The 22,886-nt window shown below is 40.6% G+C and overlaps 1 protein-coding gene and 1 non-coding gene across 2 annotated transcripts in view; both read left to right on the plus strand.

Moving 5' to 3' along the window:
- Nucleotides 1-22,886, plus strand: part of PDCD1LG2 (programmed cell death 1 ligand 2) — a 132,235-nt gene that overhangs the window by 56,155 nt on the left and 53,194 nt on the right. The gene's annotated exons all lie outside the window — the stretch shown is intronic.
- On the plus strand, nucleotides 6,259-6,361 carry LOC111827095. Its single transcript, XR_002830581.1, has one exon. It is a non-coding gene; the product is annotated as a U6 spliceosomal RNA (small nuclear RNA).

Consider the following 22,886-nt stretch of genomic DNA (forward strand, 5'->3'; position numbering starts at 1 on the left):
CCTTCTCCTTCTTCTCCTTCTTCTTAAAGATTCTCCTCCTTCTCCTCCTTCTCCTCCTTCTCCTTCTTCTCCTTCTTCTTAAAGAATACCCTTCAACATTTCATGTAATACTGGTTTGGTGGTGATGAGCTCCTTTAGTTTTTTCTTATCTGTGAAGCTCTTTATCTCTAAATGATAGCTTTGCTGGATAGAGTAATCTTGATTGTAGGTCCTTGCTATTCATCACTTTGAATATTTCCTGCCACTCCCTTCTGGCCTGAACATTTTCTGTTGAGAAATCAGCTGACAGTTATATGGGCATTCCCTTGTAGGTAACTAATTGCTTTTCTCTTGCTACTTTTAAGATTTTCTCTTTGTGTTTAATCATTGGCATTTAAATTTTAATGTTTCTTGGTGTGGGCCTCTTTGGATTCCTCTTGTTTGGGACTCTCTGTGCTTCCTGGACTTGTAAGTCTATTTCTTTTACCAGGTAGAAGTTTTCTGTTATTATTTCTTCAAAGAGGTTTTCTATATCTTGGACTCTCTCTCTTCTCCTTCTAGCACCCCAATGATGAGAATGTTGGTATGCTTGAGGTTGTCCCATAGGCTCCTTACATTATCTTCATATTTTTTTAATTCATTTTTTCTTTTTGCTCTTCTGATTGGGTATTTTTTAGTTCCTCATATTCCAAATCATTGATTTGATTCTTGGAATCCTTTACTCTGCTGTTGAATCCCTGTACATTATTCTGAAATTCTCACTAAGTCCCTTGAAGCTCTCATTAAGATCCCTGAGCAACCTTATAACCATTGTTTTGAACTCTGTATCTAGTAGTTTTCTTGCTTCCATTTCATTTAGTTATTTTTCTGGAGATTTCTTCTCTTCTTTCATTTGTGACATGTTTCTTTGTCTCCATATTTTGGCTGCTTCCTGTGTTTATTTCTTTGTATTAGGTAGAACTGCTATGTTTCCTGGATTTGGTAGAGTGGCCTTGTATAGTAGGTGTCCTGTAGATCCCAGTGGTTCAGCCTCCCCAGTCACCTGAGCTGGGCACTCTAGGCTTACCCCTATGTGGTCTGTGTGCACAGTCTTGTGGTTGAACCTTGATTGCTGTTAGTGTCACTGTGAGGAATTGACCTCTAGGCCAATTGGCTGTGAGGACCACAGTGGTAGAGCTGTTGTGCCAGAAACACCCCTATGGAGCAGGACTTGTTTCAATGGTGCTTTGGTGCTCACTGAGTGCTTTGGTGATCACTGAGTGTCACTTGTGGATGTATAGAGTTATAATCTGGTATGGTCTGAAGCTCTCCACTGGGTGCACTGGCTCTGGGGCCTCCTGGGAGGTGCAAAGTCATCCACTGCCTGGGGCCACCCATCAGTAGCTACAGAGTGATTTATAGATGGCTACTACCTGTGTTGGGCTTGGAAGTGCCCAGGAGAGGCCAAGCTGTGAAGCTAGTGCCGGGTCATGGGCCTCTTATTGATAGGTATGGAGCATGCTGACACTAGCTGCTGCTTGTTTGAGAGATTTTAGGAATGTCTGAAGCCTGAGACAGGACAGGCCAGTCATATGGAAAAGCCACTGCAAACAGCTTGGGTGGGGCTGCAAGTTAGATCGGCTGGGGTCTCATACAATCATCAGGGCAGAGGGAACAGTGTGAGCCAGGCTGATGGAAACTCAGATATGGCTGGCAGTCAGCTCTGAGATGGGGAGGCCAGCATAGGAACAATGACCTCTGTGAGCACCCCTGTCTGGGAAACAGTTGCCCCCGAGTTCTTGCTCTCTAATATAAATTTAAGAAAATATTGCAATTATTTTAGCATATAAGCCTTTTCCTCCTCAGCCAGATTATGCCCCTGACCCTCCAAATGTGCTGTGTTCTGACCCTAGATAAAAGCCATGGGAGTTAACAACAGTAGGGTTAGGGCTCCCCATGCAAAGCAACTGCCTCATATGTACTTATTACAGGTTTTTAAGCAAAGAAAGGCTAGCATCCTCAAATGGGAAATGAGAGGCTTCTTCCACTCTCAGGGATATGTGGGGGATTCAAGATTCTCAGCTTCATCCAAGTCCGCTCAAATAAATGTTCCCATTCCCGGTTTCAGAGTCCTATGCCTTCCAAATTACTGCCTAAGTTTTCACATGTGCAACTAGGTCAGTTTATGAATTAGGTCTGAGTTTTTAGTCATGTCTGTCCTATAACTAGAAGGAATAGGAGTTACTGTTAGGGCAGCCTTAGAAAAACTTGGATGTTCTGAAGATTTGAGCTGAAATCATGATGCTATTACATGCCACAGATTGTCAGTGCCCATTTTGCATTGGCAAGATGTTCAGTTCTGAGTTCAATGCAAATCAATCCCAGAATCCTACTTTTGACAGTCTGTTTCCTAGCACCACTCCCTAGTATCAAATACTGCTGTAAGAGTGACACATTCAGGAACTGGGAACAGTAAGGAATTCCCTACCACATTCCAGTTCCCTTAGGGTTTCCTGTCTCCTGAACTTAATGGGAAACCAGCTGACAAGGGAGTTTGATAAATGAGGTTTGAGAATCCCAGCCCTACCACCACAGCGCAGAGTAAAGAAAGAAAGGCTTGAACTGAGAACAGGACACAAATAACCAACTCATTCCTGAATCAAAACTCCTCTGGGTAAACAGATGTATTCCTTGAAAGAGGAAAATACAGAGACTAAGAATCCCAGTTAGACTTCAGTATAAGGGACTTTCTTAGACTTTGTGGCATCTAACCAGGTTACAAAAACCTAACATATTATTTGTTGATTAACTGAATAAGAAAGTAACAGTTGGGCACCTACTTTGGCCATGAGCATAGGACAAATAAATTTATTTTTAAATGCATCTTATAGAAGAATTTGCATTTTGTTGTATCATTTGACTGCAAGTGAAAGAAAACCTGATACAAATTGGCTTTTGAGAAAAAAAGAAATATTGGTTTATGTAATTGAACAATAAAAGATGCAGATGGGCACAGGGGTCTAACAATGTCTTCAAGATCTAAGGTCTTTGTACCATCTCTTCACTCTGCTTCCATTTTGTTAACTGCTTTCAAACAAGTTCTGCCTTCATGATCACAGGATCTCTGCCAGTAAAACCTTCCATGTTCAAACCCACCAATGCCCTACACACACACACACACAACAACAACAACAACAACAACAACAACAACAACAAAAACACAGAGTGTTTTTTCCAGCATTCCCCCCCAAAAAAAATTCAGACATGAACTCTGGACAAGCTTATGTCATGTTTCTTCTCCTAAACCAATTACTGAAACAAACAAAAAAAAAGGATATGTAAGTAGTGTCTTAAGTCTGGAGCTCCATTCAGAATATTTTAACTTAAAGTAGGATGCCTAATAGGTCCCCAAAGTAAGATTGGATGCTGGAGATACAGACACCAAAGCCATTTATTCAATCAATCAATAATTGATGAGCTCTTACTTCCCACAAGGCTCTATGTTAAAGGCCAGGAATTCAAGATGGGTATGTCATGATCTTTATCTTTAAGGAGTTCAAAACTAGCCTGGGAAACCAGAAATGAATGTAACTCTGGTGTGTCCTGTATGTTGGGACAGATGCATAAGAAAGTGATATCTTTTGTGTTGAGGTGTTGAAAGTGCCCAAATGGATCCAGACTTTTCCTGGAACGTAGAGCACAAGATATTAGGAACATATTGTAAAAAATATTTGTCACTATCATATAAGGCCACTTCCAAATTTGTGATGTCACATTTTCAGAAGTTAATCATCCCATCTTTCTTGATGATACATTTCTGACTATCATGGCATATAGATGTGTTAAAGTGCTGGGAAGGGTTTAGACTATACATTCCTCCTTTAGTTGAGTTTGAAATATTGCTGGTAGACATCATGAGGTTACCATTATAGCTAACTTTCACACCATGTACTAGATATTGTTCTAATTGCTTTACATGTATTATTTCATTTAAACTTCACAATTCAATAAAACAGGAACTATTATTGCCTCCATTTTACATATAAGCAAAATAAGACCCAGTGAAATTTGATAAATTGCTCAGTTCACATAGTAGAGCTAGACTTAAGATTCTGTAAGCCAGCCATGTAACAAGAAATCAGATCCTAGATCTGTAAGTCTTATGGCATTTAAAAATTATATTTGTGTTCTGTTTTCTCCAAAAGCCTGTGAGGTGCCTGGGAGCAGGAGCTGATTTTTATTTATTTATGTAGTCCTAGCACCAAATACAAGGATTGGCACATAGAAGATGCTTAACAAATATTACAGGATTGAATTTGGAGGCAATGTGCATTAAGTCTAGGGAAAAGAGTCCAACATGGAAAAATGTGTTAGTGAATCCCAAGCCTGTCCAAGCCTGTCAGTCTGTCCCTCCAGTGGCAATGAATGCATCAAATTCAGATACTTGATAACATCAGCCATTGAAATTATTTCAGCCACCATCCCCTCTCCGCACCCCATACTGATTCAATGGATACTGAGAATCTGATTATAATTTCATTTCTCATATAGACCTTTCTATGGAAATAGAATGTTCTGAAGCAAATTCTGATCTGCACATTAATTGTATTTTTTTTAATTGTAGAAAAGTCTTTTAGGAGTTTGGTTAGTGCAATCCAGTTTTTCAGATTTATTCTGAATATGCAGAATCATTTTTCTGAGCTTTTACCTGGTAAGATAAGACCTTGCTGATGCCAATAGGAAACTCTTTTCTTATAAGAGTTCTTCAGTCATCAGCTGCCTCCTAGAACATCTTTTCTGTAACTGTGTATTCTCAACAGCAGGCTCCTCTTAGGAGAAGTAAACTCAGAGAGTGGCATGTTTTCTGCTTTGTTCTGTAAAAATAGAATTCCATGTTAAAACAGAACAGCTGCAAGTACAGAGGAAGCAGCTAATGCCTGAAAGTTTGGGTTGTATAGATGGAGGAGAAATATAATCAGGCTGCAAGTCAAATCAAGCAGCTTCCCAGTGTCTCCGTTCCGCTTGCTTTAAAATTCAAAAAATGAAATGCTGACATTACAGGTAATTTAAAATTTAAATCAAGCAAAACTTAAGTAGGTCTTTTCAATCATTACATTGGCAAAGCTTTTGAAATTATAACACATAATGTTCCAGAATGTGGTCTTAAATTAGTAGACTCATAAATTATCAGTGGTCATAAAAGTCAGCACATACTAGTACAATTATTTTGGAGAGTGATTTGTCTGTAGATAAGAGGCCATATGATTTGTCATACCATTTAATTATACTTATGTAAATATACTCTAAGGAAATAATCCAAAAATATAGAAAAAGCTAAGGACATGGAGAGGTCCATTGCAAATGTAAAAATATGACTTTTAAAAAGCTTTATCATAACAATAAATGAAAAAAGCAAGTTACAAAACTTGATAGTCACTTAGATTACTTTCTAAGTTTAAAAAATGAGCTCAAAAAATAAGCTCTGGTGTATAGCAAGAACCATGTCAAGGTTCATACTTTTCCAAGGATTTTCTAAACGAAATCTGTAGATTAAAGTGAAATGTGTATTATGTGAAAAATAATAGATTAATTACAGTATTATCTAGAGGCCCCAAACTGGAAATAACCTGTCAAGCAAAATGAAAGTTAATTAGTCTTAGTGATTTGTATATTTGCATTATACTACTATCTAGCAATAAAAATGACAGGAAGATTATATAGAAATATGAAGTAGTTGCTATGATGCAATTTTAAGTGAAAAAAATAGTTTCTATATATTGAGCACTTACTCTGAGTTTATCACTCTGTCACTCAGTTTTCACACATTATCTCTTTCCATGCTCACAGAACCCAATGAGTAGGGATGAGGAAATTATACAGATGAGAAAATTGAGACCAGTTACTTAATAATTTTCTCAAGTCCACACAGTAGAGCCAGAATTTGAACCTCAGCTAACAACATGAAAGCCATTTCTCTGTATCCAACATGCTATAAAAGCTCTAGACTCATGAGAGTAATAAGCAAAGGGAGAGGGAGAGAGACAGAGAGACAGAGAGAGAGAGAGAGAGAGAGAGAGAATGAGAATCACAGTGGGGCAGTGAAGTAGGTGGTCTTATAATAGCTTGCTTTCAATTGCAGTGTTGAAGAAAAAAGTGAGAATGGAACAAAAGGCTGGAAAGTAGTGTACTGAAATATTAATGACTTTATTAAAGTGGTGGGGTTGTGTGTAATTTCCCCCCTTATTTCTAGTTCATAAGTTTTTTTTGTAATGATAGTACTTTTGTAAAATATTATTTTAAGTGCTTGCTTTAGCAGTACATATACTAAAATTGGAACCATACAGAGATTAGCATGGCCCCTGCACAAAGATGACATGAAACTCACAAACCATTCCATATCAAAAGTATACACATAGATATTGTATTTGTCCTCCGTGATATAAAAACTAGAACTCTGTAAAGCTCATTGATCAATGAAACACTGTGATGTGTACTCCAGCAATGGTACTCCTGGCAATATAAGTGTTATTTGGAATAAGAATATCTGTCATTTCTTTTTAAAAATTTGGGGATTACTCGCACAGAGTCCTTTTTTTTTTACATGTTTGAAAAGAAAATCTAAAACCTTGTACTCCTTTTTTTCCCTTCCTTCTCATTTGCTTTCTCAACTAAAGTTAGAATGATACTAACAGTAACTGCCTCTGTTGATGTGATAAGATAATTAGGAACTTTTATTTTCTTTATATGTTTTCTGTATTTGAAAGGTTTTAAAAACACATTTAACATTTTTTGTTATTGTTGTTAGCCTCCTTACCTGAGGATATTTTTTCACTTGATTTTTAGAGATAATGGAGGGAGTGAGGAGAGAGGAAAAGAGAGAGCGAGAGAGAGAGAGAAAGAGAGAGAGAGAAACATTGATGTGAGAGAGATACCTTGACTGGTTGCCTCCCGCACGTGTTCTGACTAGGCCCTGGATAACACCTGCAACCCAGTACTTGCCCTTGACCAGGAAACAAACTGCCATCCTTCAGTGTGAGGGACGTTACTCTATTCACTTAGCCACACCAGGGCAACACATTTCACATTTTAAATCTGAAAAATAATATTTATACCTTAATGTCTTAAATTAAATTATCTTATTCAAGTTCTAAAGCTTCTTTAATATTTTGAAATTTAGAATTGTATTGTCTGTCTATTGAAAATCAAAAGTCATTGCCTGACCAGCATGACTCAGTGGTTGAGTATCGACCTATGAACCAGGAAGTCACAGTTGGATTCCTGGTGGGTTTCAGGCTCAATCCCCAGTAGGGAACATGATTCTGTCTCATCATTGATGTTTCTATCTCTCCCTCTCCCTTCCTTTCTGAAATAAATTAAAAAATATTTTTTAAAAAGTCACCCAAATATCAAATATAGTGGTATTTTTGCCAAAATTTTTATATGTACAACCCAGGTTTTTCCCCTTTTGTCAGGTGCAAAGTTTCACCTGTGTTTTTAAGGGAATCTGAAGAGAAACTAAACGATGAGTTTTTTAGGTGAAAGTTTGAAAAGGCACTGGGGTTGCCAGCATCCTCCCTGCTTAACCAAATGCCGCATCTGCGTCTGCACACAACGCATGACTGGCTGCCACGGGCATGTGACGCACATGTGACGGGATGAGCCACTCAGTCTTCTCAGGCAGTGCCCTGGGGACTTGTCCTCCAGCACCACCCTCCTGAAAGCAGAAAATTCAAAGGGAGGGAGAGGGGTCTTTCTAAAGCACAAAAACTTTTTTGATGTTCTAAAATGAAAAGAAGTAAAGAACAAGGAGTGCTGGATGCTGGAATGTGACATTTGAAAGCTGTTAGGAAAATGTCAGCCTAACAGGCTCCAGGCTTTGGTCCCCGAGAGGCAAAACAAGTTCCAGCCCAGGCTGACAGAGGCTCTGCTGTTCTGAGTGTTCATCGTTGAGGCTGGGGATTCATCGCGCTATCCTGACAGCATCTCCTCCCTTTCAGGGCTGTAGTGGGGAACGGTCCCCAGGCTCTATCAGATTCCATTTTAGGACTTTAAACCCCCGTTTAGCACTGTAGGAGATGTTGCAATGGATACACAGTCTGTATTCGATCTGCTCCAGCTTGAGGAATTCATGGGAGCTGGGGAAATACCTTACCCACAGGAAAAGTTGTATAAAAGAAGCAAGGCCAGGTACAATTAAGTGTCTGATGAGTAGAAACAGACCACAAGACTCAAAGGAAGTCAGAGTAGGCGGGAGCTCTGCCTGGGCTGGAGAAGCACAGGAGAGCAGGAGGGGATGAGGCATGCCCTGGACCTGGGAGATTTTCAGTGATGGGGAGAGAGTAGGTAAGTAATGGGGCAGGGCTGATAGTGAAAAATGTCACCAGCCTGCCTGGCAGTGGAAGTGGCCAATCTGAATGCACACCAATCCAAATGCTAGGGAATCGTCCTGGAAGCTCATAGCTGAGCCTGGAGTTACTCCTGGGTTGTTAGGTTGTGGGAAGATCAGGGAGGCCTGGGGGAAGGACAAGTCTCAGGGGATGGCCTGGGTGGTGAAGCACTCAGGGTGCTGGGGGCAGTTCTATCCAGTTCTATCCCCAACAATGATGCCACCACACCAGTGAGTATCTGCTGAAAATCAGCCTTGAATGAGGACAATGGTATAACAAGAACATTTAAATCATGCTTTCCCATATGGGATTTCATTCAACCTACCTGTCAGTCTACCTACCTACCTACCTACCTACCTGTCTAACAGGCCACCTAGCTATCTGTCTGTTTCTCTGTGCATGTATTTGTCTGTCTGCCTGTCTGTCTGTCTGTCTGTTCATGAGAGAATAAAAACACAGTAAAGGTACAAAAGTGAGAATGAAAGCGGCCTTCCTTCATCTTTCATTCAGTTATTTAGTCATTCCTCTAACAAACTCAGTGTCCCTGGGTATTGGACACCCAGCTGGGCACTGAATTGAAGACCCTGCCCAGGGTTGAAATTGTCACAAGGGAACTGGGCATCATGCAACAAGCCCTGATGTCTATCCAGGTCCGAAACTGAAAATGACAACAGAAGGAAGCAAGAGAACCACAATCTGAGTATGAATCTATTGCAGGTGTTGGAGGAGGTAGGTCCAACAGGAAGAAACCCAGACTCAGTATTGAGTCAGAAACTGGTGGGCTCACAGACATTGCAAACAGCATTAAAAGAAGCAGTCAGGCCTGAGTCACTCACATTCAGCATTAGTAACAAATCACCATATCATCATTTAGATTTCTGTGGAAAGTTAAAATTTGCAAAGCATTTTCAAATGTCTTATACTAGTTGAGCCTTCCTAATTAAAAGCTGGTAAAGAGAGTAGAGCAAATACCAGCATCTTATAGATAAGGAAGTGGGTTAGAGAAGTTAAGTAACTTGACTAACTTACCCTACATCTTTTTAAGTAGCATAACTAGTTTGGTAGCTCAGAGAAATGTCATAGGCACAGACTATCTTGATTTTTATCACAGCACATCACAAAAGGTTGCATTTATATACATGTGAATAAGTTAATATGGTTGGGAAAAGAGGTTGGGCTGACAAAGCAACTCTTAAAAAATTCTCTTATTTCTGTGTACCTCTCTCTTACTGGTGACTGGTATGAAGACATAGTAGATTAGCTTATGCTATATGAACATGAATACAGCAGGGAGAATATTCATTTACATGTATGAGAGTTTTCTCATTTAAAATGCCAGGTTGAGTCTCTAGGTCAAGATCAAGAAGGTAGAAAATAAAGTCTTGCTTTTTATTTACCTACTTTAGATGGAAGAAGCTTGGTTTGTTAGGAGTTAATGGGAAAAGGGAGCTTGATATAAAGTAATATGAGTGATATCCTACTCATGAACTACAAATGTGCCACAATTACAAATGTAGGTCAAACTGAAATCTAATTGCTAAATATCTAAGAAGAACTTTAGCACCACTGATAGTAGGATACTGTTCAGAACTGGAAACAAATAGTCTTGCTGTGCCTACTATGTCTAGAACAGCCTGTTATGTGGAGTATTTTGTTCTATTCTGAGCCCCACTTGCTAATTGGGACATTGTTAGACGGGAATAGATCTGGGGGAGGCACCCAAGATGGTGATGGGGTTGGAAACCACCATAGACTAGGAATACCTGAAGGAGCTGGGTGTATTTCACCTACAGAAGTGTTAAGCCAAGACATGAAAGCCAAGTTCAGTGCGTACACTTACACTGAAGTAGAGTTTTATCTAAGAACTGGAAAGAACTCACTAACAACTAGAGCTATTCATCAAAGGTTAATATCCTGGTTGCTGGATATACAGGGTGGGCAAAAGTAGATTAAATTACCAGCCATTTTTACCTAAAAGATAAATCATAAGGAAGGGTATCAAATAATAATAATAATAAAGACAAATAATGCAAATATATAATACAATAATTAATAAGTAATAATCTATAATAATAAAAGTGTAATATGGAAATCAACCGGACGACCACGCTATGACACACACTGGCAGCAGGCCACTCAAGGCGGGTGTGATGCCATTGGTCGGGGGCCCCCCGCCATTGCCCCAGGATCACCCCGCAGAGGGAGGCCCAGGCCACCCGGCTGGTGGTGCTGCGGCGGGTGGGCAGGGCCTCCCTCTGTGGGGCGATCAATCTGGAGGCCCCTGATCGATTGCCCCACAGAGGGAGGCCCAGATCACCGGCCAGTGACGCTGTGGTGGGTGTGCAGGGCCGGCCAGCGATCACCCTGCAGAGGGCCCAGGCCAGCCAAGTGATCACACCCATGCCTGTCACACACAGAGGGAGGCGACCGGTGGCTGGGGGGCGAGGGGGGGGGAGCAGCGCCACACAGATGGCAAGCAGTGGCAGCAGTGGGGGCGAGGCCAGCTGCCAGCAGCCAGGGGAAGGAAAGCCCGGATAGGCCCTGATCTCCAGCCAGGCCTAGGGACCCTACCCAAGGGGTCCCAGAATGTGAGAAGGCACAGGCCGGGCTGAGGGACACACCCCTCTCCCCCATGCATGAATTTCATGCACCGGGCCTCTAGTACAAGAATAAACTCTGTGTTTCTCGTACTCACAACTGTAAACCTAGTTTTGCCCACCCCTGTATTCATATGGCTTGGAATTGCCATTTTTCAGGCTACTCTAGAAGGTATTCTTCCATTAGGAGGTGAGCCTTTAAGGTCTCCTTCTGATCCTAAGATTCTATGATTTTTCAAACTAGTCACTTTACTTCTTTTGAGGATGGGTTGAGGATGGAACGAAATGACTCTTGAGTTCCCTTCCAGCTCAGCCCCTCTAGCAGTACCTAGGTTCTAAGGTGCAGCCTCACTCATGTTTCACATCAATAGCAGACAGGAATCTTTCATCTTCAACCTGGCTCCCAATATCTTATCCTCAACTAAACTTTCCTCTACCAACTAACTTATTTTACATAATACTCTCAAGGTCCATCCATGTTGTCATGAATGGCAATATTTCATCTTTTTTTATGGCTGATAATTATTCCATTGTAAGGGGGGGGGGACTTGATTGTCTTTTTAATCATGTAAAACTAAGATTCTAATCTGCAATGGAAAGGTTGAGACCATTCATTTATTTATTCATTCACTGAACAAATATTTATTGATCACCTTTTACATTCACACAAAGCACTGTACATAAAAGGCACTGATTATATAAAATGGTTGTGTTTACTGTGAGTAGAATTGTAGCCCTGAGAGTGGGTTTCCTTGCTGTCATGGTCAATGGATTCTTGTCTGTAGGTGAATTGATCCTTCCCTCATGGCAGCAAGATAGGGATGAGGGGAGATGTCCTTCCTATGAGGTCAGGGTAGGAGAAGTTTTGGAGGACCCAGTTTTATATTCTTCTTTTCTGCATTGCTATTTCTTTGTGTTATTCCCATATCTCCTTAGTAAACTGGGTTAAATGTGAGAGTCTGTTCTCTGTTGTGAGGAATTATAAGATCCACTGCCACTGGGGCCCCAGGTGGTTACCTAAAGTAAGCATTCCTTAGGAATTTCCAGAAATCCTTGAGGAGGAGAGGTCGAGGCTAGCTTTCTTACAGGCCTGTGAGGGGATGCGGCTCAGTTATTTGGATATTAATTATAAGTGCGAACCTTTGAAGGCTGACACCTCTGTTACACATTTGTCTTTGTGGGGGGCTTGAATGGTCCTCACAAAGTGACTGGGCACACTCCCATGATACCAAATCGCTGGGCACCGGGGATTCATCTAGAGCAGTTTCCTCTCCAGAGCGTGAATAATGTAAAAAAACGCAAGTTACTTCCTATGATGGGATAAAAATATCCTGAACCAGCCGACTGAAATGGATTACAGATTGTCAATCCGAGGTTATTTCTGTTGATTCCTGTCTTTTCCTTCTTTACCTAGCATCCATTCTTCTCCCAAGCTCCAGCCCAGTTATCCAAGAAGAAATGAACACATAGGGAAATCTGCTCTGCTACACTGGGCTGTTCTGCATAAATTATTTCACTTAACCCCTTACAACAATTTGGTAAAATAGGTAGGGTTCTCCCCAGTTTTCTTAGGACAAATGGAAGCTGAGAGTCCTATGTCCAAAGTAATACAGCCAGTAAGTAGGTAAAGTCCTGGGTTCCTAATACTTTACACAAATCTCAAAGAAAAATGTATTTCAGGGTTAGTCTAAGCAAAACATAAGTAATCATAAATTATTGCCTATCAGTGGACACTGCCTTCCGATTATAACTGAAACCAGAGTGCCAGGGGGCTCAGGTGTAGACACTTCCTCTCTACCTAGAAAACTGCCACACAAAAAAGGAAGTGGTGAAAGGCAGTTGCAGGCAGATCATGGCAAAATCGACCAACTTTCTCAAGTGGTAGGAGTAAAGACGCCATATCTATCTGTCCTGAGGAAACAAACTATTGTCTAGGAGTTAACAGAAACCTGTGGTTTCAAACCCAAGTTGTTTTGTACATCTGGCCCAACAGTTTATACTTAAAAAATATATCCCCCACTCATACAAAATCATCTTATATAATAAAAGCCTAATATGCAAATTGTCCCCTCAACTGGGAGTTCGACCGCTTGCTATGACATGTGCTGACCAACAGGAGGCAGCATGGAACATGGTGGGCGTCGGCGACGTGGCGCTGGCAGTGGGTGGCAGTGGAGGTGCAGCCAGCCCCGATGGGCCCCGATGAGAGTGGGACCACAGCAGGATGGTGGAACAGGTGAGTGGGCAGCACCAGGCCGAAGTGGTTGTGAGCAGGGGCCCAATCGCCCCACCGATCACCCACAGATGGCAACGAGTGGTGCTGGCAGGGGGCAGTGCTCCTAGGCACTGAGGTGGTGGCATGTGGATGTCGAGGAAAGGAGGAGGTAGGGAAGGGAGGAGGCAGGTAACTTGATTGGCCCTAATTGCGGGCCATACCTAGGGACTGCATCCATGCACTAATTTCGTGCACCAGGCCTCAAGTGTTTACATATAAAGGCATCTCTGTGGTCCACAGTTTGGCCTCTTATGAAGGACTGGACAAGTAGGCCCTTGTAGACCAGTAACAGTTTGGGGATTGGCTCAAATGCATGGATTACACTTTGAGAAGCACTGATACTACTAGTACTTCCCTTTTTGATACAACAGCCTTACTGTGGGTTACTTCTAAGATAAATCTAACCATTTGATCCTCTACCTATCAATTCATTGCAAATGATTTCTTTCCTCTTTCTCCTCTTGTCTTTTTTTTTTTTTTTTTTTTTTTTTTAGTTCAAACAACCTGCAGGCCTGCTTAAATTACCACAGTCTTTAATTACAACAGACTTTCTGAAGGAAATAAAAGAGATTGAAGGTCTAGATTTTTATGTTCTTTCCAATGATTGCTGTGTAACTCTGAGGAAGGCTAATTTTTATCCTTTCAGAGATGAAAGTTGCCTCTGACAGCACTAGGGTAGAACCTCAATATTTGCATGTTTCTTCTGATTTTCCCCTTTCCTGGTCCTGCACCCACATTTTTAGAGAAACCACATAGCAGTGGGAAAGAGGTAGAGAGAACACTTAAGCAGAGCTACCAACTCATGGTAAGCATCTACATTGGTCTCACTGCAGTCTTCTTGTAGAATTTAAAAGCCAAATCAGACACCACCATACCACCCTCTGGACCTTCCCTTTGTCATCCCTGTTTTGTGGTCACATAATTTTCTATCACAGAGTGATGATACTATTGCAACCTTAAAGGATGCTGTGCTGAATTGTCAGAAACAGTTTGGGGGAAGAGTGTTATTTCTCTTTTGCTTCCTCTCCCCTGAAGGTCTCTCTGTGCACCTCAAACTCACTCTTCAACCCCAATCTTCTTTTGAAGGAAAATTAGCCAATGGGAGACACCCCCGCTTGGCCTCAGTGGCTCACCAGAACCAGAGCCAGGCCCGCCCTCCATCAAGTTCAGTAAGGATCTTCCACAGGTGCTGAAGCCCCACTTGCACCTGGATCCCCCTTAAGATTTCCCTTGGGAAAAAAAAAATAGGGGAAGTTGAGCAGAGAACAGAAACTACAGAGTCTTCCATCTTCAACTGTTCCTGCTGTTCTGATGAGCTGCCTGGGGCTAGGGAGGGAGAAATCTAACATGATGGCTTTTAAAGGCTTTGGGAAGGGATCTTTGGGGATCTCCCAGGAGATCTGAAAGAAGATCTGTAGAAAGCCCTGCAGTTACTAGGAAAGTGCAGATATCAGTGCCTGGCAGACAGTAGGTGCTCAATATATACATTAAATAATTGAATGTTGGATGAATGACAGGGCAAAAGGGCAGGCGCAGGAGAGATGAGGGTGAAGCAGGGCTGTGTACAAATGACATTCACCTTCCTTTCTTCCTGGGATCCTTTTTAGGGTTGCTTTTGTTTTTTCCATTTGTTCCAGGAGGATGCCCAGACACCACCTCCAAGGTGATGGTTTCATGATCATTTCACCCTTCCAACCTTAGTGATTGCTAGATTCGGAGTTCTATACCTCCTAGGTGGAGGCTCAAGATAGCAAGCCAGGAGAGTAAGAAAAAGAGAGAGAGAAGGAAAGGGCACGCAGAGAAGTCTGCATTCTTTTCCTTCCATTTTCAGTTGCTGGTGGTTATGGGCAAGTTACTTCCTTCACCCCTTTGTTTTCCATAACTGTGAATTATAGGTAATATCACTGAGGCCCCCTGAGGCTAAATCAATTGATGGTCCCTGTGAACAGGAAAATCAAAATGAAATTATGAAGTGGGCAAAGTTATCTTTAGGAACTCCCTTCTATTTTATTTTTTTATTTTTATTTTTTTAAATATATTTTATTGATTCCTTACAGAGAGGAAGGGAGAGGGATAGAGAGTTAGAAACATCGATGAGAGAGAAACATCAATCAGCTGCCTCCTGCACACTCCACACTGGGTATGTGCCCGCAACCAAGGTACATGCCCTTGACCGGAATCGAACCTGGGACCCTTGAGTCCACAGGCTTACGCTCTATCCACTGAGCCAAACTGGTTAGGGCTCCCTTCTATTTTAGAACCACTTTAGGTCCCCCAGTTCTCTAATTTCTTCATCCACATCTGCTCTCAAGAAACATTTGATATTCTCAGATAATCTCAGTTTAAAAGATAAACGAATGATGAGACGCAGAGTTAGCTCTCTCTTGCTGTGCTTCAATGCTAATATGAGAGCACAGCCTCAAACCAAAGGAATGATAACACCACTAATAAAGCCAGTGCTTGCACGGCTCTTTCTATATGCCAGGCACTGTTCCAAGCACTTAACGGTCTGGGCAACACTGAGGTAGAAACCATTTTATCGGTGAGAAAACTGAGACACCGAGAGGCCAAGTGACTTGTGCAAGGTCACACAGCCAATTAATAATAGATCAAAAAACATACCCTGGAACTGTGGCTCTAGAATCCATTCTTGGGACTACCCTGGGAATGAAAGCTTAAGGGTGGAAATTTAAGAAGAGCAGTACATCTGGTGGGATGACTCTCAGCAAAATTCAGATCCATTTTGCAAGTCACTGTGTCATGTGCTCTGCAAGGAATTGACCTCAGGCAACTCAGTCCTTTTCAGTTTCATCTTCCTCATACATAAACTAAGGAGAAATGACTCAAGTACAAGATTATTTCTGGTAGCAATGTTGTGTAATAGCAAATGACTGGAAACAACCTAAATGTCTATTGATAGGAGGCTAACTAAAATATGATTGTACCTCCATAAAATGGAATATAATGCAGCCATGAAAAGGAGTAAGGTAAATCTCTATATACTACTCGAAAGTGATTTCTAGAATATATTATTACAGAAAAAAACTACAGTGCTTCCCTGGGTATATAGTATACATATTTGAGTAAATAATGGTGATAGGAATATAAAATATATTCCTTTAGGCTTGTATGTGTGTGCATACAGGAAACCTATGGAATTTGTTGCTTCAGGAGCACTGAGTGGATGAGGAACAGAGAAAGGAGGAAGTGAGCCCTATACTAGTTAGGGTCCCAGCAGGAAATACATGGCACACTCAAAAGGTGTAATGGAAAGGAGTTTAATGAAAGAATGGCTTACAAAGGTGTGGACAGGGCTCAGGTGCCCAACAAAGGACGGTGATGTGCCCGCCTTTGGGCTAGCTGCACTGGGGAATAATTACAGGCCTAGGCCCTGCGGGACAAGGTAAATGGTTACCTGAACTCAGAGAGAGAGCTCTAGGTATAGAAGGGGCCACGGAACAGAAGCCATAGCCTCCTCTAGATAAGCCCACAGCCAGCAGGGTAAGAGCTGGGGAAATAAATGCCCTGACCATCCCTTCCCCTCCTGCCCTCAGGTCTCTCTTGCCAGTGCTGCTCCCTGAGAGAACCCTGCCAGGAGCCCAAGTTTGAGGGCACTGTCAATGCGGCCTTTGAGATGAGCCTCTCAGAGTACAAGGGGATCTGGAGGGCAGACAGGGAGTATCTACTGAAGAGACTGTAATGCCCTTTTTACCTTGTAAATTATAACTATAAGCATAGATAACTTATTTGAAAAGTAGTCAATTTTGTACACGCAATAAAAGAAATTTACAAATGAAACATAAAGGGGGCGGGGCGGGGAGTTAAAGCAAACAGGTTTCTAAGTCTCTCCCCGTTTCCAAATTCTACTTATTTCTTTGAAGCCTGTTTTTCACCAAATCACATCCATAGCTCCACCTAGTGGCAGAGCGGTGCCTCACTGAGGTCAGAGCACAGTCTCACTCCAGGGGAATCCTGGGGCTTTCACGCTCTCTTCATCAAAGTGACAGTGGAAATTTACTTAAATTCAACTTTGAACTAAGTAGTTATGATTGTTCCCCATATTGAAAACTGGTAAATAAACTTAGAGGTAAACAGCATGTGATCCAAGACTGTAAATCATCCACGCGTCCTTAATGCAGTGATTCTCAACCCTCCCTGCAAAATACTGTCCCCTGGGGGGTTTCAGGAAGCTCCTACAGGAGAACCTCATTTAATGGGTCTGAGATGGGACTCAGGCATTATTTATTTATTTATTTATTTATGTACTTATTTATTTATTTATTATTTATTTTATTTATTTATGGTGTGTTTCCCCCCCCCCCCCCCCCTCAGCCCCGCCCCATGGTTGTAATGCGCAGCCAGGGCTGAGTGTCCAGGCTTTGAAGATTCCTTGCTGCCAACTAGGTGTGTTTCCTCACTACTCCGATGGGCTCCCCCCGCTTAAGACAAACTAGGTAAGACATTTTCCCACCCTCTGTGTCTTGCCCTTTGCCTCCATCTCAGCTGCGAGTTCTATTCCAGACACCGCTTAAAAGCTGCCTCCTCCAAGAATCCCCTGCCCCTCACTGCCACACAGACGTTTCTTCTTCCACGGAACCCCTGAAGAGTCTTAAAAATAACTTTCATGATCTCTTTTCTTAATTGAAAGTTAATGCAATGGTAGGGTATTCTTTTTAATATCAAATTGACAACAGTCAAAATGTCTGCTCTTTCTGTGAAGAAAATGAGCACTCGCTGTATGATGAGAGTGTAACTTGGTGTAACAGCTTTAAGAACAGTCCGGCAATATGTGGCAAAATGCATTCTGTTTGACCCAGCTCTTCTACTCCTAGGAATTTGTCCTACCCACATAATCACACATATGGACAAAAATGCCTGTAAAAGATATACCCGTTGCAGTATTGTTCATAATATCAAAAGATGGGAAATAACTGAAATGTCTCATTACCAGAGGACTAGTTTAATAAACTATAGTACATCTATAAAATGGAATGCTGGCAAATAAAAAAAATACAGTATATCTATAGATGCTGATATAGAACAATCCTAAGATATACTGGTAATAGAAAAAAGATACAATACAATGTTATAGAATGCTCTCGTGTTTTTTTTTTAACAAAAGAATAAATATGTATTAATTTATGTTTGCAAATGCATTCACTGTTTTTGAAAGGATACACAAGCAACTGTTTACAACTGACTCTAGAAAAGCAAACTACAAGTGATAGGATCTGGGGTGGCAAAAATAGCAAAGATAAATTTGTAAAATTCCCCATATATTTGAAAATATTGAAACCTGCATATGTTTTATAATTCATGTGTCAAAGAAGAAATGATAGTGAAAATTGTACATACTAAAAACTTAATGATAATAAAAAATACTACTTCACTTAATTGGTCTGAGATGGGATTCAGACCAATAGGATAGTTAAAATGATTCTTTAAGGGAAACTTGTTAATTTAAATGCTTATTTTAGACAAGAAGAAAGGTTGAAAATTAGTGAGCTATGTGTTCAGTTTAAGAAATTAGGGAAAGAACAATAGGGAAAAAAACAAGTATAAAAAAGTAGATAATAAAGATAAACACAGAAGTTCATGAAAAAGTAAAGATACAAAAGAGAGAATGCATAAAATTAAAAGTTCTGTTTTATAAATACAGAAATATCTGCAGAGATTGAGCAAAAGAGAGAAAGCACAAATAAGCAACATTAGAAGTGAAGGGACATAATCAAAGATAAGGCAAAGTATTTTTAAATGTATCAATTTAGGTCAATCATTTGAACACTTAAATGGACAAATTCCTTGAAAAGTGTAACTTATTAGAACTTACTCAAAAATAGAGAACCTGAATTGTCCTACAACTACTAAAGAAATGTCATCGAAGTCTTCCCACAAAGAAAATACTAAGCTCAGGTATTTTTACATACTTTTAAGGAAGCGATCAATCCAATCTTTAAAACTATCTCAGAGAGAAAAAAAATGAGACTATGATGCAATTCATTCTATATAACCTTTATATCAAAACAAAGCAAGGACAGTACAATAAAGAAACATTATGGCCGATCTCAATTTTAAAAACAGCTATAAAATTCAAATGAAATGCCAATAAAACAAACCCCAGGAGTTTACTTTTAAAAGATAATAGGTCATAAACAAGTTGGATTTATCCAGAAATGCAAGGGTAGTTAAACACTAAAAAATATATAAATATAATTGACTACATTACAGATTAAAGGGGAAAAAAAACATGATCTTCTCAGAAGATGCTGCAAACCATACTCCTAGTAATTTAAAGAGAGAGAGAGAGAGAGAGAGAGAGAGAGAGAGAGAGAGAGAGAGAGAAGCAGACCCTTAAATATCAGGAACAAGATAAAGACCCCTTTTACTTCTACTAACTATTATGCAGGATTTCCTAACAAGTGCTGTAAGACAAGAAGTAACAGACAACAAAGTGGGGAAAAGAGGTAAAAGGTAAAAGTATTGAAATAGAAAAATGGGTAATGGCATGAATAGCCATTTTGCAGAAGAGAAAATATGAAGACTAGAAATAAATTCTCCATTTTCATTAGCATTATATAAATATTAATTTTAATTATAATATGAAACCATATTATACTCTTCAGATGGGCTAAAATTAAGAAGTATTGCTATACTAAGTAATTGCAAAGACTTGGATCAAGGAGGACTCTTAAGAAGTTAAATGCTGGTGTGAGTTAAATTGGCACAATCACTCTGAAATGAATTTGACATTATCTTACAAAGTTGAATATGTGGATACCCTATAATGCAGCAATCTGTACTCTTAGGTATACATTGTAGAGGAATTCTTGCATAAGTGCACCAGAAAATACAAACATGGACATTCACAGTGGCATTTTTGTAATAGTAAAAACTGAAACCCTAAAAATCCAACCCAAATGTATCAGTCAGGGTTTGTTTAGAGAAGCAGAACCACTGTGAAAAACAAACACAATAGGGATTTATTGAGGGGTTTGGCTGTATGCAGCTATGGGGGCTGGTTATACTGTCTGTGTGAGGCTGGTGTTCTTCTGTCTAGTGCTGGAGTTCAAGTCCCCAGGACAGGCAGTCAGGATGTGACGTCAGGGAAGCAAGGACACCCTAGAACCCACAAGGATGGACTGGAATCTGCATGAGTCTCTCAGCGCTTCTAAACTTTGGTGCCATTCATGGAGTTAAACTTAAACACATCTGACCCAAGAGCTGGAAAGGCTGAAGCAGAAGATTGCAAGGAGGTGGAGGAACTGTGGGACTGCACAGACCTCCTCAGTGTAAGGAAATGTGCCATTCCCTCACTTCCACCTTCTGTATTGGGAGCACAATGCCTCCTGCCTTTTCATGTGAGAAGTCTAAGAGGCCTAGAGCAGTGAAGTGATCTGTAACCTAGGAGTCATTTTAAAGAAAGATACTTATGCATCTGACACTCTTCTCAAGAGAGTCCATGTTGGTATTTTGGATCTGGGTACATGTTATTCCACCTCTCCAAGGGACATTCCTGACCTATGTACTTGTGACTATTGCCTTTGATGATGTCTCATAAGTAGGCTTAGGTAGTTTTGCAATAACAGATCAACTTGCACTTTTATTATCCAAAGGATAATAGATGTGATTTTTGGACTGATTTCCTCCTGAATCAGCCTATATAATAAAGAGATAATATGCAAATTAACCTTCACGCCATAATGCCGTCACAAGATGGCAGCGTGCATAGTGGGAACGGGGCCAGCTGCTCTGTACGCCTACTGCCGGAGTTCCCTCAGCCCTGCTGGGGGGTGGGTCCCAGCTGCTGCTCCACACAGCTTCCACCAGGGTGACCAGGCCGGCAGGGGAGGGCAGTGGGGACGATCAGGCCGGCAGAGGAGCAGGTAGGTGGCGATCAGGCTGGCAGGCAGAAGTGGTTATGGACAATCAGGCAGGCAGGCAGGTGAGCTGTTAAGAGCCAGCAGTCCCAGATTGTGGGAGGGATGTCCCAGATTGTAGAGGGTGCAGGCTGGGCTGAGGGACAACCCCCCCCCCCCATGCACGAATTTCATGCACGGGGCCTCTAGTTATAATATAATCTTATGTAAATTTGGGCATTGTATCCAAATTTTCATTTTATCTAAATGTGAACTGCTTGCTTTGAGCTAAGACCAAGCTCTCAATCTCTATCCAAATCTAGTATGAAATTATCCATGCTTACTCTATGCCTACTAAGCTAGGGGCAGTAACCACTCTTTGGCAGAACAGAATAAGTAAGTTCCTAACCTTTATTTCTCTATTTTTGGCTACCCATCCAGGATGAGTTTTAAATCCATTACCAAAACAAAGTATTAATATTAAAATTATTTAAGGGAGAGAATGACAAGTCTTTGTTAATGGATTTATTTTGAGAAATAATAAAGTTCCAGTACTGGGAAAGAGTTTGGCTAATTTCCTCCAGAATATGATAGTAACATGTAACTAGAAGTGACTTTTTCCTCCCTCTGTATCTAAAAATCTTGGGCCAAGAGTAATTAATTAGAGCTTAATGCAATTTTGTATTTGATGTTTTGCTGTGGTGTTAGATTTTGAAAAACAAATACTTTAGTTTAAATCAGTTCAGTGAGTGAAAAATCTAGTTTTATAAAATAGCAAATTGAAAGGCGGTGATTTAAATTTGCAATTTTTTCCCCTGCAAAACAGTTTGTCATAAAAATGTTTAAATGGTGACTTCCAATGTTGACTTTAAAATATAACTCAGCCCAATTTTTCAGAAATGTATTTTTTACAAAGTGAGAAGTATTGGCACTTATTTCATTTCAATTCTTTTTTTGCTACTTTACTTTTACTCTATTTTTAAAGATAGTTTACAACAAAATTCTCCACCACCCACATTTTTATAAACATTGTGCTTATTGGGTTATGCTCTGATATGGTTATTATTCAGAGATGCTTTTTTGTTCTTTTTTTATTTATTTACTTATTTATTTTTTCCTTTTTATTGAATTTATTGGAGTGGCGTTGTTTAATAAAATTATACAGGTTTCAGGTGTACAATTCTATAGCATCTGTATGTTGTATTGTGTGTTCACCATCCCAAGTCAAGTTTTCTTTCATCACCATTTATTCCCCCTATACCTTCTTCTACCTCCCCCACCCTCTTTCCTTATGGTAATCACCATACCACTGTCTGTATCTGTGAGTTTTTTGTGTGTTTTATTTTGTTTTGTGTTGGCATAGTTTCTTCACCTTTTTCAGCCAGCCCTGCAACCCCTGCCCCTTCAGACAGCTGTTCTCTATTTGAGTCTATTTTGTTTATTTTGTTCTTTAGATTCCATATATGAGTGAAATCATATGGTACTTGTCTTTATCTGACTGGCTTATTTCACTTAGCATAATCCTCTCCAGGTCCATCCATGCTGTCCCAAATGGTAAGACTTCCTTCGCTTTTACAGCTGAGTAGTATTCCATTGTGTAAATATCCCACAGCTTTTTTTTTTAATATATTTTATTGATTTTTTACAGAGAGGAAGGGAGAGGGATAGAGAGTTAGAAACATCGATGAGAGAGAAACATCCATCAGCTGCCTCCTGCACACTCCCTACTGGGGATGTGCCCGCAACCCAGGTACATGCCCTTGACCCGAATTGAACCTGGGACCCTTCAGTCCACAGGCCGAGGCTCTATCCA

This window comes from Myotis lucifugus, unplaced genomic scaffold (assembly GCF_000147115.1).
Source record: "Myotis lucifugus unplaced genomic scaffold, Myoluc2.0 scaffold_130, whole genome shotgun sequence".
In the NCBI taxonomy this organism is placed as follows: domain Eukaryota; kingdom Metazoa; phylum Chordata; class Mammalia; order Chiroptera; family Vespertilionidae; genus Myotis; species Myotis lucifugus.